Source organism: Eurosta solidaginis, chromosome 4, assembly GCF_040869045.1.
Source record: "Eurosta solidaginis isolate ZX-2024a chromosome 4, ASM4086904v1, whole genome shotgun sequence".
Lineage (NCBI taxonomy): Eukaryota > Metazoa > Arthropoda > Insecta > Diptera > Tephritidae > Eurosta > Eurosta solidaginis.
In genome coordinates this window covers 58880037-58898532 of record NC_090322.1, presented here as the reverse complement: position 1 = coordinate 58898532, position 18496 = coordinate 58880037, and the positions used below count along the sequence as shown (strand labels likewise).

Below are 18496 nucleotides of genomic sequence, written 5' to 3'. Positions count from 1 at the left end.
CTTTGGAAAAATTGTGTCGGGGTCGGTGCCGGTCAATGTGAAAACGCCCATTAAAGCATTTAAATTTATAAGGTTTAAAATTATATCCATTTACACACGCTGTTATATGAACGCACCTAGTAATATTCTTGATAAACTTAATTGTCGGTCAGCTGTATTATTGCCAGAAAAAAGTTATTATTATACAATTTAAAAAATTTAATTTAATTTAATTTAATTTAATTTATTTGGATTAAAGTCGACACAGACACAATGCGGTCGACTACTAAGATATATAAAACATAAAATTAATGTTATAATTAAAAATATTTAAATTCAACCATACATAGGAAAGAAAGTACAAAATATCAGGGCAGACGTGACAGTATTGAATTATGCAAATCGAAAAACGAACATTCAAAACTGATGCAGTTATACAAGTTGTTGTGGTGCGAACACCAACTTCGCAGTGGATTATTTTTGGCAAAATTTTGCCGGCAAAGTGGTAAATAAAAAGGCACAAAGTGCCTGGACGTTCTACCAGGAACAGCAAAATTTAGTCGACTAACAAGATCAGATGAGTCGATCTCGCCCATAATGAGCTTGTGAATGAACATTACCCCGAGTAAAGTTCTTCGATTTTCTAAAGTTGGCAGATTTATAAGGAGAAGCCTATTTCTATATGGTGGCAAATGCACACTAGAATCCCAGTTAAGACCACGTAGTGCAAATATAATGAATTGCTTCTGTACTGACTCAATACGCTTTATAAAGTTTTGATACCCTGGGCACCAGACACACGAACAATACTCTAAGATTGGTCGTACCAACGATGTGTAGACGGTCTTAGTCAGATACGGATCATTAAACTCCTTAGCCCATCGCTTCACAAAACCGAGTATACCCGTTGCTTTGCGTACCATTGATGAGATATGCGTATTAAAAGTCAGTTTAGGATCAAAAAGAACGCCTAGATCACTTACGACAGATATACGCTCCAAAGGCGTGCTGTTTAACGTATACGATGTCAAACTTGGCTTCACTCGGTGAAATGTCATTAGTTTACACTTCGAGCAATTCAAAACTAGTAAATTTGCAGTACACCAACATTGAAATGAGTCCAAGTCTGCCTGAAGAAACTCCACACGGGAAGACTCCGAAGGCAAGTATGAGTAACAAAGTTTAACATCATCTGCATACATAAGAGTTCGGGAATGTATGAGAGTTTGTGGTAAGTCATTTATAAACAAGGTAAAAAGTAACGGACCCAAATGACTACCCTGAGGCACACCAGACGTTACATCAAACAACCTAGAAAAGCTGTTTTTAAACAAAACTTGTTGAGTCCGATTCGCGAGATAGCTTTCGAGCCATGCAAGCAAATGCTTTGGAAATCCAAGTAAATCAAGTTTGTAAACTAAAAGCTCATGATTGACAGAGTCAAACGCTTTACTGAAGTCGGTATAGATCACATCCGTTTGCCTATTGTTTAAAAATCCATCCATTACAAAAGAAGTAAACTCTAGCAAGTTGGTAGTAGTTGATCTACGCGGCACAAACCCATGCTGGCAGGGCGATAATATGGAGCTACACATGTGTTGAAGTTGACATGTAATTATTCGCTCAAATGTTTTGGGAATAGCTGAAAGCTTAGCTATACCTCTATAGTTCTCGATACTAGACCTACTACCTTTTTTGTGTAAAGGTATAATAAATGATTTCTTCCAAATCAATGGAAAAGTGGCAGATTCCACAGATAATTGGAATAATTTATGTATCGGCTCAGATAAGTTAACTGCACAGTATTTGAGTACACAACTAGGAACACCATCTGGACCCGGAGAAAAAATCGGTTTCAAACCGAGAAGGCTCTGAAGAACAGTATTCTTATCAATTACTGGATTAGGAATGCAATTAAAACTTTCCAAGTTGTAGGAGTGTTGACCGGGTTGAAAACGTTTAGATGAGTAGGTCGACCTGAAGAATTCTGCAAATAATTCCGCAATATCATTATCAGAACTAGCATTCTTGCAACCAAAAGAAAAAGTAGCTGGAAAACCAGATGTTTTCCTCTTGGAATTAACAAAACTGTAAAATCTTTTCGGATTGTTGAAAAATTGAAATTTACAACTGCTTAAGTACAATTTATAACATTGTTGGTTTAGACAATGAAAGTTGCAACGAGCAACCGAATATTTAGAAAAATCGGCAGACGATCCTGATCTCTTGAAACGTTTATAAAGCCTAGATTTAACATTATTGAGTCTAATAAGTTGTCTTGTGAACCAAGGTGGTTTACTTGTTCCAGCACTAACACATCGAAGGGGGACACAGCTTTCAAAGAAGCCATCAAGAATACCGTAAAATAATGAAGTCGCTGAGTTGACGTCCTTACTCGAATAAAGATCTGACCAGTCATGAGTAGCAATCAATTCGTTGAGTTTTATGAAGTCCGCCTTATAAAAACATCTTGAGCGGGATCGAGATTTTAATTTTGTAAAGCACAGCTCCATAGGAGGCTGAATAATATCAATTTCTATTTCAAGCGTAGGATGTAAGGGATCTTCTGGAAAAGATAAAGGAGAAATACGATTGAGAGCAATACCCACTGATTCATCCACAAATACCAGGTCAAGAATCTTGTTTTTACAATTTAAAACATTGTTGATCTGTACGAGAGATGTATCTAAAATAGTCTTAACGAAATCATGCTGACAGGTGGGAGTCAAAGTGTTTGAGTCGCTCAAGCTAATCCAATTTACCGAGGGTAAGTTGAAATCACCAAGAACGACTAAGCGATCTTTGTCTCGCAACTGAGAGTACAAGTTTCGAATAGCTAAATTATGGCAATTGTAAACATACATATCCGACCGGGGCGGAATATATGAGCAACAAATATATAAGTTAAAACATCGCATTGAAATCTTTACTGCTATAAACACAATATCAAATGCGTTGTCCGACAACAGCAACTCGGATGAAAGACTTGAGTCCACAGCAATAAGAACACCGCCTGCTCTAGATATACGATCACGCCGGTAAACGAAGTAGTTACTTGAAAAAAGCTCAGCGTTAAAATTGTCAGGTTTTAACCAGGTCTCGGTGAAAGCAACAACCTGCGCTGTAAAAGCGAAACTGTTAAGAAAAAAGGTATTTAATTTAGATCGTAAACCACGAACATTTTGGTAATGAACGACTATAGAGAGTGAGTCGGTGACTACTTTTTTGCTGTACCCGCGGTGAAGGTAATAGAGTTTTTTGGCACTATATTGGTATTTCTCTTGTACAAATGCACCACAGAATGCTCCGGCCAAAAAGAACTGTCAAGAACACTATCAACATAAAGGTGTGGCACAGTTATTTTAAAAGATGAAATTTCCCTTTCATATTTAAAGTTAAATTTGAAAACTTCAACACTAGAATTATTAATATTAAGTTTAGAGCATATATAATTTGAAATATCATCGACAGTCAATGAAGCATGCAACCGAGAAACAAAAATTGCTCTGCGAGGCGGAACGGCAGTCACCTCCCTAGGACCAACAGGTTGCACCACGGAAACTGTCGAAGCAGAAATAGATGTTGATGTGGATGCAGAAGTTGACGTAGATGCAGGTGATGAGCCCACTGTCGAAGCAGAAATTGATGTTGAAGTTGATGTAGATGCAGAATTTGATGTAGATGCAGCTGACGAACCCACTGTGGTCGACTTCTTACGACGTTTGCTAACACCTGTACGTTTGCCTTTATTACCCTCATCAACATACTGTGACTCAACAGCATGCTTTGTGTTATTGGTTTTTAATGTAGTATTGTTTGCAGTTTTGTTGTGCGTGTCATTGTTATTATTATTTTTAACTAAAGAAGAAGCATAGGTACTAGCTTTAGCGCGACCAATGCTGTTGACCACCGCTTTAGATACAGGAGCAGAATTTATCTCATTAATATTTAATGATGTTCTATGTATGTTAGAATGTGTTGATGAAGCGCCATGAAGATGAGTGTCAGACAAAGAGCGAAAACGAAAGCTGTTAAAAGGCAATGGCTGTTTAACATGAAACTTCGCAAAATCTTCTCTCAAGACTTTCACATCATTTGCGACAGCAGTGTTGTTGTCATAAAGGTATTTAAAATCAGAGCGAATCTCTGCTTGCCAATCGCACGCAAACGATGGCCATCGTCGAGTGATAACTTCAGTGCGGTTATGAGCTCTGCATTCTTAGCTTTAAGCAGGTTAATTTCACTCACTAAAGATACTAGTGTTTGTTCAATATTAACATTATTAGCAACACTTCGCTCATTATCATTGTTTACAGCATCGACAATTGAGTCATTGCACAGCGCAGACAAATCAATTACTGTATTTTCAGTTGTATTTATTGTTGATGTAGCACTGACAGTGGGGGGTGGCGAGCGAATAGAGCGACGTCGTTCACATGCACAAACCTTGCAATAGAAAGCACTATTGGTTTAACTCAAATATTCGAGATCAGTAGCCAAAACACCGGTACAATGCAAATGAAAAAGTTCACTGCACTTAGCGCATTGAATTTTAGGTTGACCGCGATCGACCCTATTTCCACAAATACACGGCATTTTGTATTACGTATTGAACTAAAGCAAAAACAATCAAAAATGATTTAGAATTTACAAAAACACAAGCGAGCGGTTAGAAACACGTCCGAACAGCGCGAAGGTTCGTTTAATTATGATGAAAAAATGCCAAGATTAAGTAAAAAATCAAAATTAAAACGTTTTTACTAAGATATTCTTGTAAATGACTTGCTGATGTTGCAGATTTCTGATGAAAATGACGGCTGTAATGCTTGCAAGGTTGCATTCCATTGAGTTTACCGCGTTTACACCGTAGAATGTGCACGTAAATTCATACAAATTGTGTAAATGATTTTTCATACAAAATTTGACAGTTCATTTACGCACTAGATAAATAAATGTATACGTTTACACATTTTATAAGGTTAAATGAGTCCCCTTAATAATTTAAATTATCCCTCATTATCCTTTATTATTATTATTGAGTGATGTCTTATTTAGACAGTATTTCATTTTGCACGCTACGTAAGGCAAAGAGCTAAGAAAGATATGTCAGGTTTTTAGGGGCAAGTCTTCAAATAGAGGACCGCAATTTGTGTTCCTTCTCTAACCCTATATACGTCATACTTCTCCCGCATCAGCAGAATTAATTCTAAAGATGTGGGTTGCGAACTAACAGAATGATCGGTAGGCATCACGCCAGTTTACGAACAAAACGGCAATGCTATGTTACAATGAACGAGGGGTAATACAGGATGGCTTCCTATCTACAATCACTAATTGGCGGGATCTATAGTTTGATGCAGAATCAGCAAGGCATCTACTAAGGCTGCTGGATTTTTCCGAGAAAGTAGGCTTCCCTGGACTTGAATAAATCATGTCTGCTAACTCTATATGTGGCTAAGTAGTATAGTTAACTATTTAAAAAATACAAAAAAATACTATATGTAATACTTTTTCCAAAAACGGCCTGTTCTATGCTTCCCCCTCCTCTGGTCTTTGTGTTGTAAGGGAGATTTCAAATTGAGCTGTCACTACATATACATATGTATTACTGTTTAAGTAAAGAAATTTTAAATTTGCTGAAATGCTCTTTAACTGCTTAAAATTTGAAACAAAGTCGAGTCAAAAATCATTTTCTAGAAAGCGTTGTTAAATTGCATTTTCGTACGGCGTCCCTCATTATATGTTTGTCCCGACCCGGACATTTTTGTACACAATTTTTTATATTTATGAAAAAGATGTAAAACGTAAAGCACAATAATTGTATGTAAACGTTATTCAATAAATTAAAATTAAAAAAATAAAATAAATAAAAGCGAATCTATATGAATGTAATTTAGGAATTCTTAAAAGTCTAATCGGAGATGTTAACATTTTGTGCATAAGTTTATAGAGTAAAATTAAATTTATACAAACAACACATAATAAAAATCACAAATACAAGTAAGAAAATAATAGTAAATATACACACACTTGCGCATAATAGTTGTATGTAATAATTATTGTAACATTTATTTATTTATATGTCAACACAATGTTAGGTAAATTAAGAAAACGACACACTCGGCTGTAACCGCAGTTATGTGTAAGCAAATAAATTACAAACATATATAACTATACTAGTAAGCATAATACTATATACAAACACACAGCAAATTGGCAATTTATACCATTTGGGCAATTTATTACGCAATTTATCATATAATAAATTTTAATAATAAATTGTCAATTTAAAAAAAATTGCGTAATAAATTGTTTCAAACTGCAAATGCAACCTTGTAAAGTGTGTTTATTGAGTAAATTTAAACGTAATTTTTACGCATGGTTCAACTATATGGGTGCCTCATCTCATCAGCCGATTTTTTTTTTTCATTTCACTGTAGTAGGGATTGTCAAAAAAAGATGGCAAACTCAAAAGTAAATCGAAACATTGAACACATTTTCTTACAACACACAAAATTGCAAAGTTTTATGTTTTCATTCCATTCCATTTGCCTAATACTAACACGCACATTTTGACAGTCAGTTGAGTTGGTTAAGCGGTGTCAGTTGAAACCGCTTAGGTAATTGTCGACCTGATTGATAGTGTTGTATAGTGTTGCATATTCAAAAATAGGGCACTATTGTGAACGAGCGAATGAAATGAACATACGAATGTGCAGATAAACAAAAATAACAAAATAACAGCGTGGTGGCAGGGTGACATACATACAAACAAACACACGCATTTCATGTATTTTATTTTTGTAATTCTCTGGTTGAGTGTCAAAAACATACTGCGCTAAAAGTAGAAATGTCATAGCAGCTAAAAAAGTAACAATTAGCTGATAAACTTCCACCATCTGTATGGTTTTGCCATAATGAAACTGTTTAGCTAGTTGAAGCGTTTTTTTCAAGCTCGCTTGCAAAAAAAAACAGCTTCTGTAAGCTAAATTGAGTTGTATGAACACCACTCAATTTAAATCGAAATTGCCTCAATTTATTTTTCTGTTTGAACATAGTATAAGTAAGTGAATGTAAGTAATTTGAGAAAACATGAAATGTGTCTTTAATAAAAAAAATATTGTAATGCTAGTGAAATTTTGTTCAACCGCCACTGTTCGTTAGAGACTAATCGTTTGTATGTATGTAACAGTGTAAAAAGTGTTTATATGTATTGTGCATATTTTAAAATGCAAAGAAAGAGCTAATAAAAATTAATTATCTGTTAAAAATCTCAAATCTTTTGTATAATCTATCGACATCGCAAGCAAAACGACTTTTTCAGGTTATCAAGAGGTATGTAGGTTATTGAAATTTATAGGACATCAATAAAAATATACAGTTGTCAGAATTAAATAAGGTGAGTACATGTGTAAGTGCATGCTTAAAATAAAAGTATCCCAAATAAATTTTATTACAAACAAAAAAAAAAACACGTTTCACGTCATTTAAATTAAAGTATTAAATTATGAGGATAAATACTGTAACGAATTTACTGCAAATCCTCTTGTTTGCCTTTTTGCTAAGTTCGTATCACTAAACTGTTGAATAAATAACTCCAATATTCAATAATGAAAAATGGCCTTTATTAAAGTACTTCACAATAACACTTATACTTTGCAATTAGCTGGCTTAATAACTAAACTGATAGCTTAAATGAAACTGACACTCAAAATAATACTGCTATTGCTCGCTAGATATCGTCTTAATCGAAACTCAAATCAAACTGAATTACTTCTTACTCGCTTGCGCCGCTTTTATAGTTTACGCTGCATACATCTAGGCTCTTCTATTTCCAGAACTTACCAACTATTTCGTGTGTTTATAGTTCTCATATAGTTTCTACTTGTTTACAATTGTCTACTTTTCAGCGTCTCTCAGATGTATGTGAGTTTGTAGTTTACAGTGTCTCGCACACACATAGGCGTATAAGTAAATGCATCTGTGTGTGACATCTCTCGGCTGCCTTATATATGTGTATACATAATTTGATTATTGACGTAAATACGGCTTAGCATGGCCTTAGCATCGTCTTAGTGATGGTATAGCTTAGTGATGCCAATATCCGTGCCAATAATATACTGGGTGGCTTTCCATAATTCTATAGTCGACACTCGTTGTGTCGATACCTCAGTTCATTATCGAAAGGTCGACATTAGCCGCTTACAGAGAACACTATTTTTGTTGATACGTCGTAAACATGTTTCCATCAGTTGAGTAATAGAACTGTATTCTCTGAACGGCGAGTTGAGCCTGCCAAATGAAATAACTATCCTTAAATTTTAAGGAAAAGGACTTCTTAAATTGTTTTTTACACTTCACAATCATATTAAGAGGAAAATTTTATTCATAATTTCAAAGAACTTCCAGACAGACGAATAACACGTTGAGCAAATGTAGACAGAAAAATTTCTGCTCAGTAATTTAATAATAATTAGTACCGTTGTGTAGATCGACACTACTTTCTGTACGGTCCAGAAAATTATCACTCAAAGACTGATCAACAGCAGTGTTTTCTGAAATCAAAAACAATCATTTGATACTTGTTCTTGTTCCGTATCTAATAACGCCCGACGAGATCATTTTGGTTTCCGTTTCTTGAAATGAACTTTACTTTAAAAAAGGTTTATAAGACATCGTTTAAACATGCACTAATCTACTATACATCCTCAATAGATAATCTAGGCTTTTACATATGTTCCATCTCTAGGAACTAGATTATTGTTAAATCACGTTTTATTTCGTTCTTCCAGTTAGAGATTACATACTAGAGGTGGTATTTTTTCTATGAAAAAAATCGATTATCTAAAATTTGTTCTTAATTACCGAGTATCGAAGGGAAAAATGTGTTTGGGAAATCTACCCTACAAGACGGAGGTAACCAGTTCACTCACACATTCAAAGCTTTTTTCGCTCTCCACTAACACATCGACGTTTCATGCTGTCATCGAAATGACAGTTCATTAATTATTCCGGAAAACATTGAAACCACTTCAGCCGAAGCAGACGAACGATATAGCACCTTGCTAAAGAAAACGTTTTCATAAAAAATTTTCTATAAAGAAAAACGCTTACATTGTGAAAATAAAGAAGGTGATACAAAAAAGTGTTGAAAAATCGAACCACGTGTTTGTGCAGTGAGGTAAATCGAGAAAAATTATAATTTCCGAAAGCTTTCATAAAAATTATTGGTAAAAATATTTTAAAATAATGAAAATGTGCATTTCTGCACGTGTTTCATAACAAAATTTAGAGAAGAGGGCATAACAGCCATAAAAAAATTTTCTATAAAGAAAAACGCTCTCGGCATACGGCGGTAGCACGTGTTGACAGCTATTTCCACGTTTATTTTTACAAAATTTTAACAAAATTAATTGACCAAGCTGAATTGCTAGAAAAAAGAACAGCCATAAAAAATTTTCACTAAAGAAAAACGCTCAATTTTCAAGTCCGCCGAACGAAAGAAAAAGTCATAAAGCACACTCAAAATTTTTATAATCGGACTTTACAATTGCAATTGCAATTGCTTTTAATATATTGAAATCACAATAAAAACGAAGCAAACAAGTGAATCAAAGCGTCTGCAAATACAAATAACCAGCTCAAAACTGCCGCTGCAAGGAGTCGCAAAACCCACGCACGTGGGTGAATTTTTAAAATCTTGACAAAAAGTTGATTGAATGGTGTAAAACAACCTTAAAAAGTGCAATAAATTAAATAATACACATAATACTAATAGAGTCCTCTCCCAATCTTGCAAACAAAGTACGTGGACGTGTCTGCGCGCAAGTGACTCCTCTTCCTTAGGTGCCAACATAAAACATAATTAAACGGAGTCCCATCAGGGCATTTGTCTTTTTCTTTGAAACCTAACCAGGTGAGTGATTCTGTTTTTCAAAAAACCAAAAAGTTTAGCAAGTAGAGGTGGTGTAGTCTAGGCCCTAACCTTTATACGTGTTCCATTTCTTTTCTAAACTACACATTTTCTTAAAAATGCTGACTGGAAAGAAATCAAAACCCGAAACGACGCCCTCGACATCCACATCGAGGGAATCACAGGGTACGGACAATTTTGCATGGTTAAACGCAAAATCTACAAAAGCGAAAAAAGAAACGGAACAAAAGCTTATTAAAATAGTCAAGATGCAGGATTTTACGAAAGCAAAATCCTCATTAGCATCCTGCGAGAAAAAAAATGAGGTTAGAAAAAAAGACATGGAAAAAAGAAATGACGCAATGGCTCCCGCCATTAATAACGGTACAAAAAACACACCAAAAAATCTTACTGGTACACATATGGACAATACGAACAACGTACAAGAAAGACAAAATGAAAGCACATACAATCACAATCACGCACAAAGGGGAAATACAGATACGACCATTGTCTTATACCCACCTAATTACAACGGCATATACTTCGTACTTGTTGAGTCATCAGCGTGCAGAGAAATGACAAACGAAAAAATTACAAATGGCCTGAATCTATTCAACTGCATAAAACATCTTAAAATCAAAGACATCCATCTCATTTATGCCATAGGCAAATCGCTATACAAAATTATTTTTAAAAATGCTGCCGCTGCAAATAATTTTCTACTCAACAACAAATTAAAGAAATAGGTCTTAAACCTTTTGCACCAGATCCGCTTTTGAAACCTATGGAGTAATTAGAAACATTCCAATAACTTACGACGAGGAAGAATTAAAACTACATATACAATCCCACATACCAATTAACTCAGTTCAGCGTTTTATGCGCAAAAACCACACTCAAAATACACTTCTACCGACAACAACAGTTAAATTAGGCTTTATTGGAAACGACATACCAAGCATCATTACACTGGACTATGCCAGAATTCCAGTTGCCTTCTTTGTTCCCCCCTTACGTCAATGTCTAAACTGCGGTAGGCTTGGCCATGTTCAAAACTCATGTAAATCCAAGAAACGCTGCATCAAGTGTGGCCTCCCCCAATGCAGCAACGACAACTGCGCACAAAAATGCATTCTTTGCACAAGCACTGAACACATTTCAACGGACAAATTGAAATGTTTGGCATGGGAAATGGAACAGACAATAAATTTCGTAAAAAACATAAAAATAATCTCTAGACGCGAAACTCTAGACACATACTTCTCGGACAGATCTACCCAATTTTCACTACTGGCAGTCGATGACACACAGTTTCCCTATCTGCCAGGTACATCGAACAATACAATTGACAGGGACCTCACAATAAACAGAAAACTCACAAAAATTAGGTACAACACAGTAGCTCAAAAAGCCAACACTAAAAAAAACTGAACCAGCGGACCACAGAATTTAGGGAAAAAAATAAAACAGTGCCAGTATACAACACAACAGAATACCTTAAGGGAAGAGTCACAGAGATGTAAAAGATGATAAATGATCTGTTCCAAAGTCTACAAAGGGAGATGCCCTGGCAAAAATGGCTAAAATAAAAGAAAAATTTCATGCAAATGCATTAAATGAAGATATCCTTGCAATACAAACAAGGGCAGACGTCCTCTCATTTTAACCTTCACAAAAGGCGCGCTGAAAATTCTACAATATAACTGCCAATCTCTCAAAGCCAACATAAACACATAATACCACAGAATACCACCTAAATCGGAATGACATAGATATAGGTTGCCTGAGTGAGGTATTCACCAATCAGGAACAAACTCATAGAAACATTATAAACTACAACATCCTGGAGAAAAACAGAAATGACGGCTACGGTGGAGTCGCAATTCTTTTAAAAAAGACAATACAATTTCACAAAATCAGCTACAGTACAGACAAGGACATCCTTATAATTAAAACAACCAACCTCAAACCAAATCTAATAATTTGTGCAATATATTTTCCACAATCAATCACGAAAGAATCGGTTCCTTAAAATCGCTTTTAAAAAATGTAGAACCCACCCCACACCAGAAAATCTACAAGCCCTACAGGATACCAAAAAGGACTGGAAGAAGGAAGTTAGATTAGCCAAGACAAAAAGCTTTGAAGCAAAAATCAAAGAACTTAACTCAGATCCATCCGCGAAGGAATCTTGGAGATTTGTCAAGGCTATGAGGGGTGACTTCAAAAACTCCAACAATCTCGGATGGTCCCCGGACAACGATAAGGACTATCTTCAAATTCTAAAAGAGCAAGTCCCCTCATCAGAAATCCTCCCGATTAACATTGAAACAATCCCAATAAACTCACTCGCGATTAGCTTTGAGGAACTCAAAGATATCCTGACTAGCAAAAGGAAGAAGTCTGCGGGAGGGGTGGATGGCATCACATATGCGATGCCAAGAGCCCTACCGGATCCAATGCTCAATAACATAAGAACTGCGTTAAATAATGCCTTCCTTACAAATCAAATACCCGAAAAATGGAGAACAACGAAGATAGTTCCCATCCCTAAGAAAGGCAAAGACCTAAGTGATTTAAATAACTTCAGACCCATTTCACTTATACCCGTTTTCATGAAATGCATAAACCTATGCATCAAGGATAGAATCTCCAAGTTCATAGAAGCAAATCAAATTCTTCCCAATCACTCTTTCGCCTACAGGAAAAAAAATCAGCAACAGTATGTATCAACTACCTATTACATGAAGCCACAGTTGTTAAAGATCAGGGTCTCAAAGTCCTCATCTGTTCGACGGACATTAGTAATGCGTACAACTGTGTGAGCATCAAACGCCTCAAAAGCATTTTAGAAAATACAAACCTAGAGGAACACTACATCAGGTGGATCACAAACTTCCTAGCCTGCAGAAGCTTACAACTAGGAAAAGAAACTAATGACAAACGATGGACTCCCACAAGGAAGCTGCCTTTCCCCCTGTCTGTTCAATCTCTATACAAAAAATTTGCACATTATTGAGGACGGAAACACAAAATTGTACCAATTTGCGGACGATTTTATCCTTATGTCATCGCACAAAAACCTGCAACAGACCGCAGCAAACCTACAAACCAAACTCACCCACATCTCTAATCTATGTCAACAACTCAATTTGTCATTCAACCCCGACAAAACAAAGGTTATGGCTTTAAACCAAAGTAACAACTCAAACTTCGATATCACGTATCAAAGCGGATCCCTGCAGCAGGTACGAAACATTAAATTCCTGGGTAGGCACATCAGTGCGTCAAACCTGTTCAAATCTATTACATCCATTAAATCGGGACTACATCCACAAGTTGCTCTAAACTTCTACAAATCCATAGTACGCAGTAAAATTGAATATTGTAGATCATCCACTTCACATTGCGCTAAAACAACAAACAAAAAAATACAAACATACCAAAACAGCTTTCTTCGGAGATGTTTAGGCCACACCCCAGCAACCCCAGTGCCTTTGATATACGCACTATCTAACGAACTCCCACCCAAAGAAAGAGGCAAATGGGTCACTGCCAAAGAAATAACAAACAACATTAGCATGGATTTCAATTTCATGCAAACGCTAGTCAACAACCCAAATGCCAAATCTAGCTACGCCCAGATATATAAAGAGTTCAAACTAATTCTTGACAGATTTCAAACAGTGGACTCATCCGTATCCTCGTCAAACCTAAAAGTAATTACATCAACCCTACCAGACAAAAAGTCCAACCTAAACCCCATTATTATACCATCAACGTATGCCAGTTTTCTTAACGAATACACAAGCCTCAACTACAAAATTTTTTTCACAGATGCGTCTGTAGGTACCACTGCAACTGGCTGTGGAATATACAACCACACAGACAATACCGAATTTACTTTCAAACTAAACCTCAAATACTCATCATGTTTCGGAGAAATAGTTGCGGTTTATATGGCACTGCGGCAGGCCAAGGATAAGAACTATAGTGATGTTGTAATTTTCACAGACAGTCTAGGTGCTTGCCAACTCCTCTCCAAAGATCGCACACAAAACTACTATACCTTAAAAATCCACGAACTAATAAGTGACAACAATTTTGATAAAGTTGATGTAATATGGACTCCCAGTCACAAAGGTATCACTGGGAATGAAAAAGCCGACACCCTTGCAAAAAATGCACTAAACTGTGATAATACAATAATAGTCAACCTTTCCAAAGAAGAAACCCTTAGAGTCATAAAAAACCAAATCATGGACAAATGGTACGAAGATGTACTAAACTACGCGACAGACAAACAAATTCTTTTCACCAAACTCTTTCCGAACAAACCAAACAAAACATGGTTTCGAAAATGCAACCTAAACCCAAAACAAATCAAGACCTTAAATAGAATTCTCGTTGGGAGCACCTATGACAGTGCGTACCTGCACAAAGTTAACATTCTTGATTCTGACTTATGCGAATGTGGGGAGACAAGCAATTACACCCACAAAACTTTTAAATGCAGACTCCTTGAACACGTCCGAGGAGGCTTTAACATCTTGAACAACTACACCACCTTTGAGCAGATTTTTCGGGGTTTTGACCCGGAAAGAATCACTCAACTGGCATAGTTCTATACGAAAGCTAAATTAACCTTCTAAAATAAACAAAATACCTAAATTTAACATCAAAAGATGTTTCGCATATATCTATTTAGACCATTGAGGCTCCTAAGGTGCTGACACCGAGCATCACCTACTCCCATGTATCCCCTTAATCCCAATAATATCAAATAAACAATCAAAAAAAAAAAAAAGAAAAAGGATAAAAATAAAAATTAAATGCACTACAAGAAATACGATATACTACTGAACCACAATATGGCATCACCAGCCTTGGCCTTTGGCACATTGTACACAATGGATTGGAACGAACACGCTGGCAAGCACATTAGTTCATATTTGGATATATAAACACATTACGTACACGCTCGTGTAGCAAGCAGAATTTCCCGAAAAATACCTTGACAACAAACGAGAAAGGTCACAAATTAGCAAATATAAGCGTAATTCTACACTTTCGTGTAGTTAATAAAATCGCAGATTTACCAAACAAGAGAAAATACCTGGCGTGTGGAGACATACTCTCTGGCCAACAAATTTTTAAACCAAAAAAAAAAAAAAAAACATTGAATCGCAAAAAAATATATTTATTTCCAACGAAAAATATCTTGTGCTTTTAGTTGTGACATGTGACGGAAATTAAAAACACCTTTTTGCGTTGGCGGCCTTCGCCCAAAATAACATTAAGTTAATTTTAGTTGTGACATGTGACGGAAATTAAAAATTTTGCTGCAGAGACCATCTTTTTGCGTTGGCGGCCTTCGCCCAAAATAATATTAAGGGTAACGTTTTACAAGACGGTACACCACCTAATTTAAAAATATCAAATAATAATAAAAACGGAGATCGAGGCGCGCCTTTTGATTCCACGTTTGATAATTTTTGATAAAAATTAGGTGGTGCACCGTCTTTTAATTCACCATACCATATTAAGTTGTATAGAATCGACGGGATGGCCTACAAGGTTTCATGTCAACTAAATCGCTCCCGATATGGTCGGGCTAGTACCTTAATGGTTCCCGGAACGTACCCGATCTGCATCCGGCAAAGGACCAACAAAGTCGATAACGGGGAGTGTCCTTATCGCTACAACAACAACAACATTATTTACCTTCTGATTTTCATTCATACGTATGTGCATTTTTAAATAATAAAAAAAATGTTATATTATTCTAATAGATAGCATCTCCGCCGGGTTGCGATTCAGCTCAGAATATGCCAAAATCAAAGGAAATCTACAACTAAATGCAGATTCACGTGTCATTTGCCAAGGATACAAGGTACTTTACAAGCAACATGCTTTGGAATACGGTACCAAACTGGTTTGCCAGTATTTGCTTCGGTAATTTATATTGATTTGTAGTGATTAAAAATTGCATTAGTAGATAATGTAATGTGAATTAAAATTGAATAGGTAGCCGGAGCAAAAAAGGCAACTGATCGGCATGTAACTGTTATTTATGTGGCGCCACCGGGAGCTGCTGCTGCTATTCCAGAAGCATTAGAAGCAGAAATGGCTTTGATTTTTTGCAAAGGTGTGCCATAACATGATATGGTTCGCGTTAAGCACGCTCTCTTAAGGCAAAAAAAATCGCGTCTAGTCAGGCCCGATTGTCCAGGAATCATCGCACCAGAAAGGGTAAGTAAATTGGCTACCATATTAAATAATTTGTCATGCTTTTGTTGATAATCAACTGAAGAATGCAAATACGACAGAGTTCGAAGTTCATGAGAAAACCAATTAATTTTTTTAATTAGCGTTTGGAGAGAAAAATATATATGTATGTATGCATAGAACTGCATAGAAGGGGAGGCATTAATTAGTTATTATCAGTAGATTTGCAAGATTTTTGTCATTTTCCCTGCATCGCAGTTGTCATTACATTGCGTTAAGAGAGGACATCAACACCTTACTACCCACAGCCAGTTAAAATTTTTGTAAATTATGCTCTTTTCATCACTGTTTCAAAACGTGGAAAGTTATATGTATATCGAGCATTCAATGGAGAATGGTACATTTTAGCAGACTTTCGCATTGCCGGCATTATTAATATTCAATCCCTAGAAGGTTTAATGTAGTCATATCAATAGTTCCCGCGATGGTGGGGCTAGTACCACAATGGTGCTTGTTACCGGAACGTAGATAGATAGATAATTTATTGAGGATTGCACAGTGACTTGCACATCTCCTTCACAGCACCTCATCCTATCCGACTTCCTTAATGAACCCCAGCAGTGTTCTTTGCTTGAGTGATTAAATGTGGGAATGCTCTGGCCATGGTGAGCCCATAAGCTTAGCCCTACGTCTTGAAATTGCGCCGCAATATAGAAGGATATGGTCCACCGTCTGCTGATCCATCACAAAATCGGTATGTGTTGTTCGATATTATACCCAGCTTTTGCATGTGACTGTTCAGTCTACAGTTTCTTGTAAGAATAGCCGTTAGGGTTCTTAGGTTATCTTTTTGAGAGGCCTATTAACGCCCTAATTCGAGTTGTGCTGTAACCCCCTAACAGTAACTTAGATTGACTCAGGCCTGGCATATTGCGCCAGTGTTCTCTCTTTTCCCTCCCTTCTGCTAATAAATGCCCCTGTGGGCCAACTGGCAGGAACGGCTCGGGATCGATGGGTCATGCAGTTGCTGCATCTCTTTCCGTGTTGTCCGCCTGCTGTTGTTGTAGAAGCAGTGCTTCGCCCCATCCAATAGGTGCGACCGATCACAAATTGTCATCAATGTCCTCTAACGGGAGTCCAAAGAAACTTTCTGTTTCAACAGGGGTGGACCATAATGAGAGGAGTGTTAGAGGCGTTGGTTCCACAATACAGTTAAAGAGATGGTTGGTGACATGTGGGGACACATTACAAGCAGGACAATGTTTTGTATGTCGGGGTTGATTCTGGATAGGTAAGAGTTTAACCAGTTACGTTATCCAGCTCGAAGTTGAGCTAGAGTGACTACTCTCGTTTCCCTAGGGAGAGTGCGTTCCTCCTCTGCTAGTTTTGTTCTTTGAGTACAGGAATCACCGGCATAGAGGTCCGACGCCTGTTTGTGGAGTTCACTGAAGACATGCTTCTGTTTTTTAGCTTCATACGGCTGTGTTCTCAGGTGCTGTATTGCCTCATAATGTAATGAGGCCGTGAACAACAAGAGCCACAAAAGATTTATAAAAGTTAGGAGGACGCTGGATTTTGGAATCTAGCCCAGAGCAACCTATCCGATGCAACCATCCCTTGCACGTGAAACACTGACAAGAGTATTTATTTTTTTAATTTAATTTATTTATTATTACGGCTGTTTATGCCTAAAACTTAAACTACTAAGTACAATTCATTGTTATAATCACTTATTTCTATTGAATATGCTGTTGGAATGCCATGTGATTCCGATCAGCATATTTACTAGCGTGACAAAGGGACGAGTCTGGGAGCCACTCATTACGACGTTTCCAATCCTCCAGTGCTCCCAGCTTAAGGCAACAAAATTTGGAACTTATATTTTTCAATTATATGTGTATTTTAAGCTGTCGGAATGTATTAGTCTCCGATTAATGCAGCTAAACATGTCTTTGGATGTTGGAAATTGAAAATAACCCCTCAACTTTGTTTATTAAAGACGCTGTCGGAATGCATGAAGATTCCGATTAGCACAGCTCAACATATAATGGGAGGTTGAAAAGGACGTGTTTCCAATCCCCCCTGCTGCAACTTTTATTTGGCCTTATTTTCGTTATTTTTGTTGTGTTATATAATTTTATTGTTATATTAATGCTTTCGGAATGCGAGTGATTCCGATCAGCAACAGTAAATACCAGCTGGAAATACCGAATTCCAGCGAAATTAGTTGTTGGAACTGTCTGGAGTTACAGGTGGCCACCGATTTTCTTTTCCTTAGGGCCGGATGCATTGTATTTTGCTGCTACCAATATTACCATTCCCTTTTCGCGCTCCAGTGTCGGTATATCATGTAAAAAAATAAAAGAAAAAAAA

General features: G+C 36.7%; 2 protein-coding genes across 2 annotated transcripts in view; both read left to right on the top strand.

Moving 5' to 3' along the window:
- Nucleotides 1–18496, top strand: part of LOC137249840 (uncharacterized) — a 56489-nt gene that overhangs the window by 9426 nt on the left and 28567 nt on the right. The window lies entirely within an intron of this gene.
- Nucleotides 1–18496, top strand: part of LOC137249839 (protein unc-93 homolog A) — a 114317-nt gene that overhangs the window by 91503 nt on the left and 4318 nt on the right. Inside the window, exons 6-7 of the transcript XR_010952567.1 lie at nucleotides 15688–15850; nucleotides 15923–16147. The gene's annotated coding sequence lies outside the window, so the exon portion shown is untranslated. The remainder of the gene's footprint in view (nucleotides 1–15687; nucleotides 15851–15922; nucleotides 16148–18496) is intronic.